Source organism: Bos indicus, chromosome 13, assembly GCF_029378745.1.
Source record: "Bos indicus isolate NIAB-ARS_2022 breed Sahiwal x Tharparkar chromosome 13, NIAB-ARS_B.indTharparkar_mat_pri_1.0, whole genome shotgun sequence".
NCBI classification, from domain to species: domain Eukaryota; kingdom Metazoa; phylum Chordata; class Mammalia; order Artiodactyla; family Bovidae; genus Bos; species Bos indicus.
In genome coordinates, this window is record NC_091772.1 from 69223528 (window position 1) to 69244183 (window position 20656).

The following is a 20656-nucleotide window of genomic DNA, read 5'->3' on the forward strand; positions in this document are numbered from 1 at the left end:
CGTGTTGGACTCTCTGCAACCCCATGGACTGCAGCCCACCAGGCTCCTCCATCCATGGGATTTTCCAGGCAAGAGTACTGGAGTGGGTTGCCATTGCCTTCTCCAATTGTGGGTCCCTAGCCAGGGGTAATTCATGAAATATTTCTTTCAGATCTGAGTTTTGTATGGTGTGTATGTACTGGATTGGCCAAAAAGTTCATTTGGGTTTCTCTGTATGATGTTACGGAGAAGGCAATGGCACCCCACTCCAGCACTTTTGCCTGGAAAATTCCATGGACAGAGAAGCCTGGTAGGCTGCAGTCCATGGGGTCGCAAGAGTCGGACACAACTGAGCGACTTCACTTTCACTTTTCACTTTCACGTATTGGAGAAGGAAACGGCAACCCACTCCGGTGTTCTTGCCTGGAGAATCCCAGGGACAGGGAAGCCTGGTGGGCTGCCGTCTATGGGGTTACACAGAGTTGGACACAACTGAAGTGACTTAGCAGCAGCAGCAGCAGTACGATGTTATGCAAAAGCTCAAACAAACTTTTTGAGCTACCCAATATTATACTGAAGCTTATAGGAAAAGCTGGATATCAGGGGCCTTCCCATATGTATTTTCAGACCATATGTATCTTTCTACAATTGCTTTTTCACCATCTTGTTATATAGTGGTTCCACTTTTCTTTTTTTTTTTTTTTTTTTTGATGCCTACCTAACAGTCCTTACTATGGATGTGCCATAATTTTTAACAGTTGCCAAGGTGTGGACTTTTCAGTTGGCTCTGATTTTTCACTATTTGTAAACAATGTTAAAATAACATCCTCTTATATTCCTCCTTTGCCCACATGCAGAGGATGCCAAGTGGCAGACTCCCTGTATCACAGCATGCAAAGGCTTAGGATTAATAGATCTGTGTGGCTCTCCCAAGTTGGCGGCTGCTGTCCCGTCTGTAGGTATTTCCAGATAGGGGTGCCCATACACAGGGGAACTCAATTCCAAGTGTTTGTGTTAGTCGGTACAAGAGCAAGATTGAGAAAGACAGAGAATTTCTTCGCCTTGGGACTGAGTGTCCTACTGAGAGGCAGGAAGAGCCACAAAGTATCTAAACTAAATGGAAATAGTCAATCATTTAATTCAGATTCACTCTAGAGAGGGGGAAACTGAAGCCTGTCAAGAGGCATTGACTTGCCAATGAGCTTCCAGCCTCTTTTTGCCAAGTTACTCCCAGAAGTGAAGAGAAAGCATTGTCAGGAAAGTATTTTCCAAATTCAAAAACAATCACGTCTTCTCCTTTGCTTAAGCCATCTCACTGGCTTCCTGTGCTCCAACTTCAAGACAGCTCCCAGCCCTTTGCTCTCTGTCCTCCAGAGATCACCAACATCTCTTTTGCCCCAGGACCTTTGCACATGCTCTCTACTCTCTTGGGAATGTTTCTTGTTCCTCCCCTTCCACCTTCACGATCACTTTGCTAGTTCATACTCCTGTTTGAGGGGCTTCCCAGGTGGCCCTAGTGGCAAAGAACATGCCTGTCAACACAGGAGACATAAGAGATGTAGGTTCAATCCCTGGATCAGGAAGTTCCCCTGGAGGAGGGCGTGACAATCCACTCCAGTATTCTTGCCTGAAAAATCCCATGCACAGAGGAACCTGGCGGGCTACAGTCCAAAGGGTCACATGGAGTTGGACACGACTGAAGCGATCTAGGCTGTACGCACTCATGTTTGAGATCTCAGTTGACATATTCCTTCTTCAGAAAAGCCACTTTGACCTCCTTAACCATGCCAGAGGCCTCTCCGAATATCTCTTTGCACCTTGTACTTCTTCAGAGCACTGCTCACAGGTGCAATTTGTGTAATATTTGAAAAATATCTCACATACCTACTGAGTTAAGTCAATGGTTGGGTTTCTTTCTTCTGAACCCCCAGCATTTAATCCAGAGGAGGGGGGTTCTTTATTTGAATGAATGAAGGAGTAACTTTCCTCCTCTTTCCTACCCCACAGGGCTTTGGTCACAACCTCCCCATCTCTCCCCTGGGCCTCCCCCTTCCATCACCAAACCTGAAGAGGGAAGTCATCTTGGAGGGCACCTTTCTGGTAACAGGAGTCAGAGGACTGCGGGAAAGTCACCTGGGCTTCAGATTCTCCTCACCTGATTTCAAATCCCATCTCAGCAACTTGGACTTGGGTGTGTCGCTTTTGTGCACTGAGACTCAGTTTTCTCATCTGTGCAATGGAGCGGCAACTTCTGCCTTGCAGGACTGCCTGAGGCACGAGCACAGGCAGTAGCCCAGAGCCCTGCATATTGTGGGGGAGCCCAGACTCCCAATTCCTCACAGTCTCCATACTGATCTGAAGCTGGTTTCCACGCTTGTGTTAACAATGTTGACCTCCCCCCGTGTTTCAGATCCCTGTCCTGAATCCAGCAAGGGGACTTCGCTCCATCATTTGATGGAACCAACCACTGTCACTACCAAGTGCAGGCACTGAGGGCCAACATGAGATTCGGACGGTCCCTGGGACCCCCACGAGTCTCTGAGACCTGGAACGTTCAGCTAACTGGGAGTTAGTTGTACCTGAAAGCCACACAAGCTTTCTCCCTTTCGAGACAAGAACCTTGTTTTTCCTTGCAGGGGAACTGCATAGCTCTCTATGGGGCTGAGAGATCTCTGTGGGCCAAGACAATCTGGTCATACTGGGAGAAGACTCACTGACCAAGCTGCAGCCTCAGGAATGAGTAAGGGAGGTCAGCAGGGACCTTCTACAGCCCTTATCAGAGGGACATCCCAAGCCTCCCAGCCAGAACCATGACCAAGAACTCTGGAACTTCCCAGAACTTCAGCCAGTGCCTTTTTTTTTTTTTCATTCTCCCCTCTGGATGTGGACTTATGTCTTCAGTGAGCATTGCCCCCAGGTTTCATCATTCATCCAATAGTCATTACTGCCAGGTCCCTGCCAGGTACTGGAAGTATCCTGGTGAGCAAGTTCGACATGGTCCTGCTCCCCCAGAGTTCACAGGCCAGCCTTGGCTTCAGCAGCAGCAGTAGCAAGGAGAAGTGAGGTCTAAGGGCCTGCTTTGCCAGGTCTGGGGTATCTGGGATCTTCAGGACAATAGTATGTTAAGGGAATATTAAAGGGGGCAAGTCGGGACTGACCAGGACAAACAAGTAGCCAGCCTGCCCTAAGCGGGCTTCTCTCTGGTCCTCCAGGGGCCTGGGCAGCCCTCAGCCTCTCACCTTTGTCCAGCTGCTGGTGCAAATGTGGTCCACACCTGCAATCCAAAACAGTCATTAGTTAACACACAGCAGACCTGTGTTGGTTCACTAAAGCATCCCTAGGAGCTAGGATAGTGTCTGTCCTAGTAAATTCTTGGAAGGAAAGAAGGAAAGGAGGGAGGGGAGAGGGAGGGAGGGGAAGAGGGAGAGAGGGAAGGTAGTAGAGATGGAGGAAGAGAAAGAAGGAAACAGGAAGAAAAAAAGATAGCAGTGAGTGCCCTGCATTTTTTTCTTCATTTGTTTATTTATCCACTACTTATTGGCCACTTATCTTGAGCCAGACACAGTGCTGGACTCCAGGGATGTGAATAAAAACAGATGAGATCTCTGCAGTCATGGAGCCTGTGTTCTGGCACTTTCAGGGCAAACGCACTTAAAACAGCATCCTTTGAGTTCCTCCCGCAGCACAGCAGTCCCACAAAACACCCAAGAAAATGCTCTTCTAACCGATGACCTTGAATCTATTCCAGTCCTGCTCCAGATTTGGGGCAGTCTCATCAAAAGAGGAAAAGTTCTGAGAAGCTTTGCAATTACAAAAAAAAAAAAAAGCCTGGTTAACCAGATCAATTCCAAACTTTTTTAGCCTGAAAAGGGATCTTAGAGAAATCAGGGGAGGTCCACCTCCCTGTCTGCCTGGTGAGCCCCACCCTCCTGTTGGACCACGTTCCGCCTCAGTCTGAGCATCTTACCCACAACCTGGGGATGGAACCTGCAGCCACAGTTTCCAAGGCTTGGGTTTCCTGGCACCTGGGGTACTGCTGCATTGACCGCGCTCCAGGAAAGAGCGCTCTGTGCCATTTTTCCCCCACACGTGATGTGGTTACAGAGACGCCTCCTGCCACTCTGTCCTCGGGGCTCAAGGGTGAAGCAGCAGGAGAGGCCATGAGAGGCCGAGACTCTGATTTGAACAGCAGGAAGGCGGGCGGGAGGCCTGGCCTGACCGGAAGGGTCACGCTATCACGCCAGAGCTCCAGGTTTTGGCAGCGCCCAAATCCTGCTTGCCAAGGGAGCCTGGAGACTGCCAAACCCCCTTGCAGATGAAGACAAACATCAGCCTCGTGTTTCTGATTCACTCCTGCTCGGCTCATCAAACTTCTGTTTAGTGAAAGCTGCTTACACTTGAACAAGTCTAAGGACTGGCTTTGGAAATGCGATTTAGCTTTGTCCTGAGATCTCTTGGCCAGATTCAGGCCCTGCCTCTCCCACTTGCAGCCACAAGATGCACTTAGAGAAATGTATCTCACCTTTTCTGAGCCTCGGTTTCCTCATCCATAAGCCGGGGATGGTAATGACCTGGCAGAGTTGCTGGTAAGATCAAATTCCTCATTGTATCACTTAAGGCCCTGGACTTAATAAATACTAAATAAAATGGTGTGCATTATTTAAAATAGTATTATGATTACTATCAGCATCTTCATCATCATCACTCTACAATTCAGCAAACCCACAGTTATAAATTTTTGAAATGTTGCATAGACTATCAAGATAGATTATCACATTAACCACCCCCAACGAATACCCCTTCTCAGAATTCATGGTTGTGTAGAACTATCCCCACACTGACATGTGACTTAGATTGGCCAATGAGATCACTTTACCTGCATGAAGGGCAGGTTGACCCCAGGCCTTGAAGATGGTCCCAGGCACCTATGTTCCACCTGAACCCAACACCCAGCTTAATGGAGTCACAAGATTAACCCCAGGTAAGACCAGCCCTGATGGCTCAGGGGGCAAAGAATCCCAGTGCAGGAGACAAAGGAGACGCAGGTTCATTTCCTGGGTCAGGAAGATCTCCTGGAGGAGGAAATGCAACCCACTCCAGTATTCTTGCCTGGAGAATCCCCATGGACAGAGGAGCCTGGAAGGCCACAGGCCATAGGGTCCCAAAGAATTGGGCATGACTGAGTGACTAAGCATAAGACCAGCAGTCAGATAAGTCATTTTCCAAATGCCCCTAAGTTTGGGAGGTGGTATTTTACACTGCACAGTAAAATTTGGGGGCTGTAACACAAGAAAGAGTGAAAAAAAGTAAACATGAGATTTGCAAGTCTTTTAAACCTTTATTCAATTCCTGAAGTGAAGTGAAGTGAAGTCGCTCAGTAGTGTCCGACTCTTTGTGACCCCATGGACTATAGCCTACCAGGCTACTCTGTCCATGGGATTTTCCAGGCAAAACTACTAGGGTGAGTGGATTGCCATTTCCTTCTACTGCTAAATCGGAGAGGGCTGGCTTCTCTGGTGGCTCAGCAGTAAAGAATTCACCTGCCAATGAAGGAGACGAGACGCAGGTTCCATCCCTGGGTTGGGAAGATCCCCTGGAGAAGGAAATGACAACCTGCTCCAGTATTCTTGCCTGGGAAATCCCATGAACAGAGGAGCTTGGTGGGCTATAGTCCATGGGATCACAAAGAGTCGGACACAACTTAGCAACTAAAGAAGATCACTGATAGGATGGATTAGCTTGAAGCTGATCTACCTTCTTACCCATTCCTCTACGGACAAAAAATGTCACCTATCATTTTCAGCAAACAAAGAATGTTGCCTGCCATCAAGCCATTAGCCACTGCAGCTGCCGCACCCCCGCCCCCCTACCCCGGTATACCCTGGTATACAGGATACTGGTTGTAGATAGTTAAAATGCATATCAAAGGAATAATTTCAGTGAGCCCAGACTCTTGTATCTTACCACACATGGAAAAGTGCTAAAATCATTAACTTGAGATGTCTAATTTTTGTGATTAGCAGTAACCCCTGGAGAAGGAAATGGCAACCTACTCCAGTAGTCTTGCCTGGAGAATCCCATGGCCAGAGGAACCTGGTAGGCTACAATCTATGGGGTCACAGAGTAGGACACTACTGAGTGACTGAGCATTTTGATGATTGACCATATTTTTGTTTGTTTCTTCAGCAAAAACTCCTATGTATCCTGGCTCCTCCCTTACCTTTTTGGAACAGCCCCTCAGAGCTGCCAGAGAGGCTGTTTCCAGGGCTACAATCCTCAGTAAGGCCACTGAATAAAACATAAATTCTCAGCCTTTAGGTTGTGCTTTAATTTCTTTCAGTTGACATTCTTCTTTCACTATTTACTTTCTTTAATCTTCTTATTCAACTAGATTCTTTGGATGGGAGAAATACAACACCAGGAGACTGGTTAAGGGAAAATCACATGTTTATTTTTATTTATCTAATTTGACTATATGACAAAGATCCATATAGTTAAAGCTATGGTTTTTCCAATGGTGAGAGTTGGACCATAATGAAGGCTGAGCACCAAAGAATTGATGCTTTTGAACTGTGGTGTTGGAGAAGACTCTTGAGAGTCCCTTGGACTGCAGGGAGATCCAACCAGTCAATCCTAAAGGAGATCAACCCTGAATATTCATTGGAAGGACTGATGCTAAAGCTGAAGTCCAATACTTTGGCTACCTGATGCAAACAGCCAACTGATTAGAAAAGACCCTGATTCTGGGAAAGATTGAAGGCAGGAGGAGAAGGGGACAACACAGGATGAGATGGTTGGATGGCATCACCAACTCACTGGGCATGAGTTTGAGCAAACCCTGGGAGATGGTGAAGGACAGGGAAGCCTGGTGTGTTGCAGTCCATGGGGTCGCAAAGAGTTGGACATGACTGAGTGAACAACAATTTGCATCAGCACCCCCCAACCCCCACCTCCACAGGCTCTCCCACTCAACTTAGAGCATCATGCCCTGTCATTTAAACCACAATGCAGCTGCTGCTTGGAGAAGGCAATGCCACCCCACTCCAGTACTCTTGCCTGGAAAATCCCATGGACGGAGGAGCCTGGTAGGCTGTAGTCCATGGGGTCGCTAAGAGTCGGACACGACTGAGCGACTTCACTTTTCACTTTCCAGGCTAATGAGACAGAAGACCACTCAGAATACGGAGAAGTGAATTGCACTTTTTAAAAAAATGGACTGCCTTTTTATTGTTCCAGAACACACAGTGTAACTCAAACTGAGTACTAAAATGCTACCAACAAGTAGTCCCTGGGGCAGTGCTGAGGAGTGGAGTAGCTTGGTTTGCAATTGGCATATTAATTGTTCACATGCAAATAAGTTCCTCCAAAGAATCTACAAGTCCGTGAAGAGTTTATTCTTTCAACTGCTTTGACATTAACCTTGCAAATACCTATCCTGAGGAGAGGAGGCAGGACCCAGGAAAATAAATCTCACACATCTACCTTCAGCCCAGGTCTCCCTCTTGGACTTTAGACCTATTTATTTGAAATGCCTGTGTTTATTGAAATGGGTCAGAATGTCTTTAACCAGCAGTTATAGCATCAGCATGTGTCAGTCACAATACTGAGCCTGATTCATTTAATTCATTCTTGCAGCCACCCAGGCAATGACTGCCCAGCTGGTGCTAGTGGTAAAGAAACCACCTGGCAATGTAGGAGACATAAGAGACACGGGTTCAGTCCCTGCATTGGGCAGATCCCCTGGAGAAGGACATGGCAACTCATTCCAGTACTCATGCCTGGAGAATCCTATGGACAGAGGAGCCTGGCGGGCTACAGTAGATGGGGTTGCAAAGAGTCAGACACAACTGAAGCAACTCAGCATGTACCTGGGCAATGGGTACTGTTAGCAACACCACTTTACAAAGGAAGAAACCGGAGGTCAGGGGGGGTTATGTGACTTGCCCAGCGTCACACATGGTTCCAGAGTTCCACATCTTGGCCTTGCAGACTTAAAAAATACAGCCTAAAAGTTGATAGTTACGTTTCATTCAGCAGGAATTTTTAGGACTTCAAACTCTGGAGGAAACATCTCAAGTAACCCTGAAAGAACTGCTCCAAGGAGTCGAGGTGGGGGGCCAGGTTATGTAGAAGTTTTGCAATGAAAGGCAGGCAATTTGAGCATCCAAAGATTATTGGTAGTTAAAGAAAACCAGATATCTCAAGTTAAGGAATTTAGTGCTTCTCTATAAATGGGACAATGCAAGAGTCTGAGCTTTCTGAATTCATCATTTGATATGCACCTTAATTATCTGGGGCCTGTATCTTGTATTTTCACATTTTGAGTTTCCTCAGGACTCACCATAGGGAGTGGCCACAGTCTGATGGCTGTTTGATGGCAGGTACGCTATTCCCTCCTGAGTTCCCTCAGGGCTCACCAGCTCACCACCAGTGGTGGCTGCAATCATTGATGGCTATGACAGCCTTTGTTTACTGGTATGGCAGGAAACAGGGCTTCCCTTGTGGCTCAGATGGTAAAGAATCTGCCTGCAATGTGGGAGACCCAGGTTTGATCCCTGGGTTGGAGAAGGGAATGGTTACCCACTCCAGTATTCTTGCCTGGAGAATTCCATGGACAGAGAGCTATTGTCCATAGGGTTGCAGAGTTGGACATAACTGAGCAACTAACACTTTCACTTCTTCATTCTATTTCTCAGCCTCAACAGATTCAAGAGCTTCCCCTGCCCCTCCTCTCCTCCCTGTGTTTCTTCCTTCAGTGTCTGTGCTCATCTATGAGTTCATCCAAGCCCCACTCAAACCTTCTAAAAGACCTCCTGACATCTCCCAAACCTCTCCACTTCTCTGCACCCACTGCATCACTGCCCCAGCTCTGGATGACTGCAGTGTCTGCTAACTGGTGTCTTTCACCCCATACTTTCTACCAATTGATTCTCTTGGCAGCAGCCAAGGGATCTGCCTACCTAAGCCTAAACACTGCAGCTTGGAACTCACTTGGTAGAGTGGGTGGAGTTTTCTAAAGAAGAGCTCAAAGGTAGTGAAAGAGCTACCAGAAACATGGAGAAGGGGGGGTGCATGTAGATAGGGACGCAAGACAGGAGGAGAACTGGGCACAGAAGGGAGAAGACACCCACAGAGATCACTGTCCTTGTGAAGGCAAAACACAAGAGAAAGTCAAGGTTAACTCCACTTCTGTCTTTGCCCTTCCTCTTCAGTAGTGCACCTCTGTGACTGATCTGACTCTATAGAAAAGGATTATACGTTTAAAAAACAAAAACAAATATAGTGGAAAAGACCTTGAAGAATCTCAATACTACAGGCTAGAGGGTCTCCCAGCCAGATTTGTCCACACACATCCTCCTTTTCAAATATCGCCTAACTCAGTCTAAACTTGGGGTTCCTTGAATGCCCCCCATGCTGTCTCCTATCTCAGGACCTTTGCACATGCAATTTCCAGAATCTGGAATACTCTTCTTTCTCATGAGTCCCTTCACTAGCTAATTCCTACTCATCTTTTGGGTTTTAACTTATGCATCATTTCCTCCTAAAAATCTTTCCAGAGCCCCAGGTCCCAGTTAAGTGTGCTCAAAAAAATATCACCCTGGTTGAGTCCCCCCTCATTAATTGACATCATTTTCTTATTCTTATTTCTGTTGATGGTGGTGCCCAGTTAACTACTGATAGAATGAATAAATGAAGATGTGTTTGCCAAAACCAGTTTGGTCTCCCCCAATCTGTGGAGCCTGGGGATAAAGGGTGCCCTTAGCCACACCACACCAGGGTCAGACAGACCTCCACTTAGGAAAAACTTCTCTGAGCTCAAAGTCAAAAAAGGTCTTTGGCTTCTTGGACTCAGCCATAGGGCAAGCTGGTAACTGAGTGGTGTAAGAAGACTTGAGGGGATGTGAAGGAAGCAGAGGATGGAGAAGCTGGATATGATCAGAGCAGGGCATGGGGAGCTGCTTTCATTTTCAGTGGGAATCCAAGGTAGGCAGCATTTGGTACAAAGTTTACATCCTACAAGTTCATGGGGAATTATGATAGTTCAGCAGGAACAAAGGTCTTCTTTCTGTTTCCTGAACACACCAAGCTCTTTGCTCTCTTGGCCTTTGAACTTGCTGGTTCCTGTACCTGGAATGCCTTCTCTCCAGTCCTTGCAAGGCAGGTGCCTCATCACTCAGATCTCATTTCAAGTGTCAGCCCCTCAAAGAAACATTTTCTTTAGTTGCCTCAACCTCTTCTACAGTCAGTATCTACCTTACAAGCCTGCCTTATTTATTCCATGTGTGCTATCTGTGTGCTAAGTCACTTAAGTCATGTCCAACCCTGTGACCCCATGGACTGTAGCCCTCCAGGCTCTTCTGTCCATGGGGATTCTCCAGGCAAGAATACTGGAGTGGGTTGCTGCTTGCTTCTCCAGGGGACCTTCCTGACTCAAGGTTTGAACTCATGTCTCGTGTTTCCTGCATTGGCAGGCAGGTTCTTTACCACTAGCTCCACCTGGGATGCCCTATATTTGCCATGGGATTTATCAATGTCATTGGCAATCCTATGTATGAACTTGACTACTTGGTTTATTCCATGCCTCTCCTGCTATAACCCAATATTCAAAAGGTCGAGCCATATCTGATTGTTTGCTGCTCTATCTCCAGTGCCCGATACACACCCAAACTTAGGAATTAGGTATTGTATAGATGAATTGGACAAATGAATGAATAAAAGAAGCCAAAGTTAAGTCCCAGCCTTTGGGAACATGGGGATTAAAAGGGTAAGAGCAGAAATTCAGTGATAATGCAAGGATATGCCAAGGGTATCCCGAGGCAACCTGGATATCTCACTTTGGTAGCATGACTCACTCCAGACCCACCTGTGACTTCCTAATACACAGTTGGGAAGTGCCCTAAGCCACCTGCTAACAGAGGAAAGCAGTGCCTCTGGCCTCTGCCTCTTAAGCTTAGAGATTGGCTGCTAGTTTGCTGGTTCTGAAATGACCTTAAGATTTCACCCATTCCCTTACCTCCTTCACCCATCCCCTTCTTCAGCCTGATGAACCTATCATGGGCACTTGAGAGGGATGGGACAGCAGTGTGCTTTTGCAAGGAATGACTGATACTCTTGCATACCAACTTTGAGAAAACAAAGTCCCATCCTTCAGCCTCAAAGTCATGACAGTGATAATATGTCTTCAGGTTGATGTGAAATGAAAACCTCTGAGCAGTTAGAAGCCTTACGGTGATAGGTTAAGCATGCAAGCCCATTTGTACACCCACGTTCATAGCAGAATTATTCACAATAGCTAAAATGTGGGAGCAACCTTGCAACCCGAGGTGTCCATTCACAGACGAACAAATCAGCAAAATGTGGTCTACCCATATAGTGGAATATTATTCAACCTTAAAAAGGATGGAAATTCTGATACATGCTACTTTATGGATGAAACTTGAGGACATTATGCTAAGTGAAATAAGCCAGACACAAAAAGGCAAATACTGTATAATTCCATTTATATGAAGTATGTAGAGAAGTCAAATTCAAAGAAACAGGAAGCCAAGTGTTAATGGAGAGTGGAATGGGGAGTTAGTGTTTAATGTGTACAGAGTTTGAGTATGGGAAGATGAAGAGAGTTCTGATGATTGCCTAACAATTAAATGTACCCAATCCTAGTCAAATCTATGGTGTTCCCAGTAGTCGTGTGTGGATGTAAGAGTTTGACCATAAAGAAGTCTGAGCACCAAAGTATCGATGCTTTCAAACTGTGGTGTTTGAGAAGAGTCTTGAGAATCCCTTGGACTTCTAGGAGATTAAACCAGGCAATCCTAAAGGAAACCAACCCTGAATATTCATTGGAAGGGCTGATGCTGAAGCTGAAGCTCCAATACTTTGGCCACCTGATACAAAGAGCCAACTCATTAGAAAAGACTCTGATGATGGGAAAGATTGAAGGTAGGAGGAGAAGGGGACGACAGAAGACAAGATGGTTGGATGGCATCACCAGCTCAATGGATATGAGTTTGAGCAAACTCCAGGAGATGGTGAGGGACAGGGAGGCCTGGTGTGCTGCAGTCCATGGGGTTGCAAAGAGTTGGACACAACTCAGCAACTGAACAATAACAATACTACTGAACTGTAGACTTAATATGGTTAAGATGATAAATTTTATGTTAAAAAACCTTTTTCAATATAACGAATGCAAGTCCTGGACTCAGAACAGACCTGGTTTGATTTCCAGTCCCACAACTTGCTAATTCATGATCTTGGACCAGTTTCTTATCTCCTGTGTCTTCCAGAATGCAGTCCCAAATACAAAGATTCAGGCAACTGAAACAGAAAGGAATTTAATTCAGGGAACTGGGTGTTTAAAAAACTTTTGGAAGAGTTGGAGGAGAGAAAGTCAGAGTCTGCCTTTCAGTTAAGACTTGTCATCATATCTGTGGTCCAAAGTCAGCAATCTTCTTCCTGCTGCAGCACTCAGGATATTACAGTAAGCCACTACTGACCAGCACAGTGGCCCAAGGATGTGCTGGTCCAAGACCAAGGATGGGCAGGAAGAACACAGGCTCACAAGCTTGCCATCACTGCTTGAGAAAAAGATTGGCTCCTGGACCATTCTTCCTTCTGAAGCTTATATCTCACTGCTCATGCAGAGAACTTTGGGGATCTGTAGAATGTGGCTACTGGACTTCTGGTGCCTGAAACTCAAGTGAAGCCTGGAAGGAGATGAGAATCAATAGTGACCACCATATATATCTGTATACCTCCTGCCCATTAATAACACTGGTCTCCTAGAGTCTTATTTGGATTAAATGAACTAATGCATGGACTGCCCTACTTCCCTCCCTCCTTTCTTCTCTCCTTCCCTTGTATCTTCCTTCCTTCCTTCTTTCCTTCCCTCTTTCCTTCCTTCTGCACTCCCTCCCTTCCTTCTCTCCCTCCCATCTCTCATAGACTTTCTGTGTCTCCTTCTTCCTATGGATCTCTATTAAGGCTCTGTTTCCATACCACTTCTAAGTTGGCTGGCAGTCAGCCTCCAGCCCCTGGAAACTATATCAAATCCCACTGAGGAACGATTTCTCACTCAGACCATTATCTGGGCCATGAGAATCCTATACCCTCTGGAAATGATAACCCCACTTTGAAAGGAAACCAGACTTTCATTTGTATCCAAGTCAAAGGAGACAAGAGCCTACTCTGGTCTGGAAAGACCCAGACCAAGGCACGCCCTTTTCCCCAGGTTCTAGGACTAACTGGCTGGCCAGACAAGTTGGGATATCAGCAGGTCAGGAGTCATCATTCAGAACAGAGATTCAGCAAAGTGTAGGAGGAGAGAAAGCAGGAGGTGGATGTTCAGGCCAAATGGTGTCATTAATGCCAATTACAAAAATGGCCCATTATCACCATCTAGTCATCACCATCACAGGCATGCCCCGCCCCGGACAACCACCAGGATGCAGCCATTAAATGTGACCCCTCCTCCTCTTACTCTTGCCCACTCCCCTGAGAGTGAGGGATGTTCCTCTGGCTGCCCTTTTACTCAGAGCATCCTGAGCTAGAGTGCTTTGAGAGGTGGTGAGCTCCCCATCTTGGGAGATAATCAAGAGAGTGATGACTTAGAGAGTTTGGGGTAGAGAGAATCATCATTGAATTACCTTCCAAAGTTAGACCCGAGAATCTTCAGGAAAGATATGAATTAAATATTTATTTATTTAAATTCCCACCTTAGGAAAGTGGGTACCATTATTCAGATAGATTAGAAGGCATAGGCTCATGGTTTGAGGACTCAGAGTTACATCACTGTGACTTCAAAGATACCTGCCTTTGTCCCACTATACTTCATTCAAAGGAGGCATATGACTGCTTGGAGTTAAGAGTACAGGTGTAGGGGCCAGACAGACCTGGGTTCAGATCCACCACCCACCAACTATGCATCTCTCAACAAGTCACTTCAGCTTCTCAGCATCAGATCCCAAATGAGGACAAGAGTGAGCCTCATTATAGTGAAGAACCTAGGAGATGACGACCATCGGGTTCCCAGCCAGGATCCTGGCCCATAAGAAGCCAGTGCTCAGTGAATGGACTGCCGTATGTGTAGTGATACAGCAGAAATGAGGGGCTGGCCCCAGAAAGGGATCTAGGAATGACAGGTAGGGGATACAGCCCACAATCACATGACCCGGATCATCTAAGAATCTTGGCTTTAAGCTGAGCAGACACTGCCAGCCTTTGTTCCTGCTCTTCCGTGACACAATGTCCCTTGGTTGGTCTGGACCCTCAGTGTGCCCACCCTGCCCTATGCCAACAGCCCCCAGGTCTCCTACTCTGCTCCAGACTTGATGTGAATCCTTTAACCATTAAATGCTGAACATCTGTTTTCCACCCTGAGAGGTTTCCAAACAGTAATTAGGCAGTAGAGCACCCTGCTAGGGTGGTGAGAGTCGATATCATTAGTGTGGGAGGGAGTGTGGGTTAAGTGGAGGTGCCTGGAGGCTTGGCTCATGGCAGGGACTGGGCTGGCACCAGGGTGGCCGAGGCCTGCTAGAGCAGCTCCACGGCCAAACCCCCAGCCGGCTAGCACTCTGAAGGAACCAAGCTTTGAAGCTATAAGAACAGGTGATATAATCAAAAGAGTGCTGGTTTGAGGTTAGAATGATATGATTTCAAAATCTATCCCTAAAAGATTCCACATATCACAACTAAAGATCCTACATGATCTTGCAAAACTTATCTTTAATTTTTTTCCTCTCTGTGTTACAACCCCCAAATCGTACTGAGCCATGTGGGACATCAAGATTTATTCAGGTTGCACATTCTTTAGAGTTTGAATCAAAGCTCTTGAAACTGACCCCAACCACCTTCTCTGACCTAGCAGAATTAGTCATTCCTCTCTTTGTAAAACCACAGCATTTTATTATATCTACCTTGCTTTAAGTCTTCACTTGGGGATATCTTATTTGCCTATATATTTCTCACTGGCATCAGCCCCCCAGGTCCTGAGACATCAGGGTTGGCTGTATCTTCACCCTCTTCTCTGAATCTCCAGCCCCCAGAAGAAGTCTTGGCATTGAGAAGGGGTCATCTATTCTTGTTGAATATACTACTGAATATCAGGCTGTCTTATGAAGTCCTCACCCAGCTGACCCAACACCCAAGTCTCAGCTTGGCCAGTCTGAGATGGGAGCCTCCCCTACAGAGAGGTCAGTCTCACTTCTAGATGCCACGACTTTCAGTTTTGATTCTGACCACTTCCAGTTGAGGATGGAAAACAGAAGTTTTTTGTTTTGTTTTGTTTTAAAGTGTCTGAACATTCAGAACCACAAAGAAGAGTTGTCTATTTCGATACTTGCATGCACCTCTTCTCCTTTTCCCTATCCAGATTCAACCAAGTCCAGTAAAAACTGACTCAACCCTCACCCTGCCTGGAGGATCAAGTCCCAGCCACAGTCACACACACAAGCATCTCTGGAGTCTGGAAATAAAATGAGTTCCAACACCAACCATCCTTCTAGTGGTCGTGTTTCCTGCTATCTCTAAGTCTGGAAAGATTTTATGCCATGGACCTATTTATCCTCCTCTGAGCCTCTGGCATCTTCTGAGTGTTAAAGGGACCTCAAACACACGCTCCCTCCTCATTCAGTGAGTTGATATGCTGGTCTATGGAACATTCTATGACACCCAAGGTGGCATCTCAGAGAGCCGGCGATCTGGCAACTTCTTTCATTCTTCACCCTTTAGAGGAACAGACACCAGGGACCTCTTCAACTACAATGGACACCAAATAAAAAAGGAAAGTTGAAAACACCAGGGGAGACCTAGTTCCTCATACATGGTATGAGCCTCCTAGAGAAACAGCCTCCCAGGAATTTTGAATGAATCCATAGGTTTCCCTGAAGGAAAGTGACAGCAAGGTGACCAGTCAAGGAGAAGAGATGGAAGTAGCCCTCCCTCATGCTCTGCCTTTCCTTAAAGTGTGTCTACTTTTCCAGCATCTCTCCTCCTTCCTAGAGAAGCCATTCATGCCTTGGGTTTACCCTTTGGTGTCACTCAGGTTGCCAACCTCCAAGCAGAACTAGTTGGATCTCAGCGTTTCCTGAGTCTGAACACTATATGACCATGAGATTTCAAACCCAAATCTGACTTTACCACTGGATGGCCAAGTGACCACAGGCATTACTTCACCTCCCAGAGCCATAGCTTCACCTCCCAGAGCCATAACTTCTTTGAAACATGTATTTTGATGGTTTGCTCTGGGGATTTGATGAGATCATGCATGCAAAATGCCTGAGGGCACGTAGTGAGCCCTCAGTCACTGTCAGTCATTATTATTATCATAATTCAAAATACTAGCAAACTTCATTTGGGATACGGCACCAGACTATGCTAGATTTCCTAGAATTCACTCCTCTAGCACCCTGAATGTCTTCCTTTGTAGCTTTCTCCACATCTGTCATTTCTCAGTGTCTGGCTTCCCTCATGACATTTGAGCACTAGGAGTAGATCACAGACCGCCTTGTTCACCACTGTCCCAAGTGCCTAGAATAATAGTAAGTGATCAAAAAAAAAAAAAAAAGTGTCAACCTAATTCATTCACATCCCATACATTCCCATCCCAGCTTAACTTCTTTTAAGTTTTTGCCCATTTTGAAGTTAACCTCTTAGTTCAGTTCAGTTCAGTCACTCATGTTCTCAGTTCAGTCACTCATGAACTCAGTTCAGTTCATATCCGACTCTTTGCGACCCCATGAATCGCAGCACCCCAGGCCTCCCTGTCCATCACCAACTCCCAGAGCTTACCCGAACTCAAGTCCATCGAGTTGCTGATGCCACCTAGCCATCTCATCCTCTGTCATCCTCTCTCCTCCTGCTCCCAATCCCTCCTAGCATCAGAGTCTTTTCCAATGAGTCAACTCTTCACATGAGGTGGCCAAAGTTTTGGAGTTTCACTTCAGCATCAGTCCTTCCAATGAACACCCAGGACTGATCTCCTTGAGGATGGACTGGTTGGATCTCCTTTCAGTCCAAGGGACTCTCAAGAGTCTTCTCCAACACCACAGTTCAAAAGCATCAATTCTTCTGCACTCGGCTTTCTTCACAGTCCAACTCTCACAGCAATACATGACCACTAGAAAAACCATAGCTTTGACTAGATGGACTTTTGTTGGCAAAGTAATGTCTCTGCTTTTTAATATGCTATCTAGGTTGGTCATAACTTTCCTTCCAAGGAATAAGTGTCTTTTAATTTCATAGCTGCAGTCACCATCTGCAGTGATTTTGGAGCCCCCCCAAATAAAGTCTGACACTGTTTCCACTGTTTCCCCATCTATTTCCCATAAAGTGATGGGACTGGATGCTATGATTTAAGTTTTCTAAATGTTGAGCTTTAAGCCAACTTTTTCACTCTCCTCTTTCACTTTCATCAAGAGGCTTTTTAGTTCCTCTTCACTTTCTGCCATAAGGGTGGTGTCATCTGCATATCTGAGGTTATTGATATTTCTCCCGGAAATCTTGACTCCAGCTTGTGCTTCTTCCAGCCCAGCGTTTCTCATGATGTACTCTGCTGCTGCTGCTGCTGCTAAGTCACTTCAGTTGTGTCTGACTCTGTGCGACCCCATAGACAGCAGCCTACCAGGCTCCTCCGTCCATGGGATTTTCTAGGCAAGAGTACTGGAGTGGGGTGCCATCACCTTCTCTGCATATAAGTTAAGTAAGCAGGGTGACAATATACAGCCTTGACGTACTCCTTTTCCTATTTGGAACCAGTCTGTTGTTCCATGTCCAGTTCTAACTGTTGCTTCCTGACCTGCATACAAATTTCTCAAGAGGCAGATCAGGTGGTCTGGTATTCCCATCTTTTTCAGAATTTTCCACAGTTTATTGTGATCCACACAGTCAAAGCCTTTGGCATAGTCAAGAAGGAAGAAATAGATGTTTTTCTGGAACTCTCTTGCTTTTTCAATGACCCAGAGGATGTTTGCGATTTGATCTCTGGTTCCTCTGCCTTTTCTGAAACCAGCTTGAACATCTGGAAGTTCATAGTTCACATATTGCTGAAGCCTAGCTTGGAGAATTTTGAGCATTACTTTACTAGCATGTGAGATGAGTGCAACTGTGCAGTAGTTTCAGCATTCTTTGGCATTGCCTTTCTTTGGGGTTGGAATGAAAACTGACCTTTTCCAGTCCTGTGGCCACTGATGAGTATTCCAATTTTGCTGGCACATTGAGTGCAGCACTTTCACAGCATCATCTTTCAGGATTTAAAATAGCTCAATTGGAATTCCATCACCTCCACTAGCTTTGTTCATAGGAATCCCTTAGAAGAAATGGAGTAGCCATCGTGTTCAACAAAGGAGTCCGAAATGCAGTACTTAGATGCAATCTTAAAAATGACAAAATGATCTCTGTTCGTTTCCAAGGCAAACCATTCAATATCATGGTAATCCAAGCCCGTGCCCCAACCAGTAATGCTGAAGAAGCTGAAGCTGAACGGTTCTATGAAGACTTACGAGACCTTTTAGAACTAACATCCAAAAAAGATGTCCTTTTCATTATAGGGGACTGGAATGCAAAAGTAGGAAGTCAAGAAACTCCTGGAGTAACAGGCAAATTTGGCCTTGGAATACAGAATGAAGCAGGGCAAAGACTAATAGAGTGTTGCCAAGAGAACGCACTGGTCATAGCAAACACCCTCTTCCAACAACACAAGAGAAGACTCTACACATGGACATCACCAGATGGTCAACACCGAAATCAGATTGATTATATTCTTTGCAGCCAAAGATGGAGAAGCTTTATATGTCAGCAAAAACAAGACTGGGAGCTGACTGTGGCTCAGATAATGAACTCCTTATTGCCAAATTCAGACTTAAATTGAAGAAAGTAGGGAAAACCACTAGACCATTCAGGTATGACCTAAATCAAATCCCTTATGATTATACAGTGGGAGTGAGAAATAGATTTAAGGGACTAGATCTGATAGATAGAGTGCCTGATGAACTATGGATGGAGGTTCATGATGTTGTACAGGAGGCAGGGATCAAGACCATCCCCATGGAAAAGAAATGCAAAAAAGCAAAATGACTATCTGAGGAGGCCTTACAAATAGCTGTGAAAAGAAGGGAAGTGAAAAGCAAAGGAGAAAAGGAAAGATATAAGCATCTAAATGCAGAGTTCCAAAGAATAGCAAGGAGAGATAAGAAAGCCTTCCTCAGAGATCAAGGCAAAGAAATAGAGGAAAACAACAGAATGGGAAAGACTAGAAATCTCTTCAAGAAAATTAGAGATACCAAGGGAACTTTTCATGCAAAGATGGGCTCGATAAAGGACAGAAATGGTATGGACCTAACAGAAGCAGAAGATATTAAGAAGAGGTGGCAAAAATACACAGAAGAACTATACAAAAAAGATCTTCATGACCCAGATAATCATGATGGTGTGATCACTCATCTAGAGCCAGACATCCTGGAATATGAAGTCAAGTGGGCCTTAGAAAGCATCACTATGAACAAAGTTAACCTCTACTTCTGCTTTGTTGACTACACCAAAGCCTTTGACTGTGTGGATCACAACAAACTATGGGAAATTCTTCAAGAGATGGGAATACCAGACCACCTGACCTGCCTCCTGAGAAATCTGTATCCAGTCAAGAAGCAATAGTTAGAACTGGACATGGAACAACAGACTGGTTCCAAATCAGGAAAGGAGTACATCAAGTCTGTATATTATCACCCTGCTTATTTAACTTATGCAGAGTACATCATGCAAAATGCAGGGCTGGATGAAGCACAAACTGGAGTCAAGATTACTCAGAGAAATATCAGTAATCTCAGATATGCAGTTGATACCACGCTTAAGGCAGAAAGCAAAGAAGAACTAAAGAGCCTCTTAATGAAAGTGAAAGAAGAGAGGGAAGAAGTTGGCTTAAAGCTCAACATTCAGAAAACTTAGATCATGGCATCCAGTCCCATCACTTCATGGCAAATAAATGGGGAAACAGTGAGAGACTTTATTTTCTTGGGCTCCAAAATCACTGCAGATGGTGACTGCAGCCACGAAATTAAAAGACACTTGCTCCTTGGAAGAAAACCTATGACCAACCTAGACAACATATTAAAAAGCAGAGACATTACTTTGCCAACAAATGTCTGTCTAGTCAAAGCTATGGTTTTTCCAGTAGTCATGTATGGATGTGAAAGTTGGACTCTAAATAAAGCTGAGCACTGAAGAATTGATGCTTTTGAACTGTGGTGTTGGAGAAGACTCAAGAGTCCCGTGGACTGCAAGGAGATCCAACCAGTCCATCCTAAAGGAGATCAGTCCTGAATATTCATTGAAAGGACTGATGCTGAAACTGAAACGCCAGTGCTTTGGGTACCTGATGCAAAGAACTGACTCATTGGAAAAGACCCTGATGCTGGGAAAGATTGAAGGCGGGAGGAGAGGGAGACGACAGAGGATGAGATGGTTGGATGGCATCACCGATGTGATGGACATGCGTTTGAGTAGGCTCCGGGAGTTGGTGATGGACAGAGAAGCCTGGCGTGCTGCAGTCCATGGGGTTGCAAAGAGTCGGACATGACAGAGCAACTGAACTGAACTGAAGTTAACCTCAGCTTCCCTACTGCTTCTCTTTCTGCCAATCCTAAATCTGAAGAAGCCTAAGCTCTTTTGGAGTGAGAGGACTGATTTC